At 48.7% G+C, this 1,197-nt stretch overlaps 1 long non-coding RNA gene across 2 annotated transcripts in view; it reads right to left on the reverse strand.

The window, feature by feature from the left end:
• Positions 1–1,197, reverse strand: part of LOC119590348 — a 6,217-nt gene that overhangs the window by 2,140 nt on the left and 2,880 nt on the right. Inside the window, exon 1 of one of the 2 annotated variants that reach the window (XR_005230254.1) lies at positions 6–114. The exons of the other annotated variant lie outside the window; for it this stretch is intronic. This is a non-coding gene — a long non-coding RNA (uncharacterized LOC119590348). Of the gene's footprint in view, positions 1–5; positions 115–1,197 lie in introns of those variants that run through there. 2 annotated transcript variants of the gene reach the window in all.

Below are 1,197 nucleotides of genomic sequence, written 5' to 3' on the forward strand. Positions count from 1 at the left end.
TTTACTTGGCAAAGTGATCCTGAAGCGCCCATCAGCCCATCATTGATGCAATCCTCTGAGTCACAGTGCAGATTTCGTAGCTCCAGGTCAAACACTGACATGGTCTTCACTCTGCGTTAGCTGCAAGAGAAAGCCGTCAAACAGAACATGCCTCTATATATCGTCTTCATAGACTTCACCAAAGTGTTTGATACAGTGAACAGGGAATGTCTTTGATCACTCCGCCTCTAAGGCTGTCATCCTCTCAGAACAGTTTTCCGTTAACCAGGGTGTTAAGCAAGGCTGTATGCTGGTCCCATCTCTGTTTTCCATTATCTCAGCGCTGTCCTAGTACTTTGCCCACAGCACGGTGGTGTCTATCTCAGAACACGTTCAAACGGAAAGCTGTTCAAGGACAACCGACTCAAAGCCAAGACCCTGAGCAGAATTGTTTGTCCTCGCGAACTACTCATTGCTAACGATTCTGCCATGGTGTCACACTCTGAAGCTAATCTCCAGATCATGGTCGACGCCTTCCACTCAATCGCCCAAAGCCTTGGCTTCACCATTAACACTAGAAAGACTGATGTAATGCTTCAGTCTCCACGAAAACCTGCCTATGCCGCCCATGAGCTGTCCCTTGATAGAAACCAACCACAGCTGTGGACAGTTTCACATACCTGGGCAGCACAGACTGCAGTGACAACAGCCTGCATCAGTGCAGCCACAAAAGTCTGAAAGGGGCATGGCATCCGACTGGAGTACCATACAATGGTCCTCACTTGCCTACCAATTGAGACATCTCCTCAAGATCCACCGGCAGGACAAAATCAGTGATGTAGAAGTATGAAGACGATCAGGCATCCCCAGTGTCGAGGTACTACTGACACAGACTGGTCATGTAATCTGCAAGTAGGATGTCTCGAGAGACATCACAAGTCCTATGACACTGAAATTGCCTCTTGGGAACAAGAAGCAGCAGACAGGGCCCAGATGGAAATCTGTTACGACCCCATTTCCATCACAGACAACCGTCTAGCTAAGGTGGCAGCAGGGCGCAGTCGAAAGCGAGCGACAAGGCCCGCCTAGGCACTATTCCTCAAGCCTATTTGCTTCCTTTTATCTACCGCCTATACGGCAGGAGATGCTCACACTTAATTGGACTTTACACTCACGAACGACATTGCCGAAGTCGTTATACTTCACGGAAGTGACAAT

Source organism: Penaeus monodon, chromosome 27, assembly GCF_015228065.2.
Source record: "Penaeus monodon isolate SGIC_2016 chromosome 27, NSTDA_Pmon_1, whole genome shotgun sequence".
Classification (NCBI taxonomy): Eukaryota; Metazoa; Arthropoda; class Malacostraca; order Decapoda; family Penaeidae; genus Penaeus; species Penaeus monodon.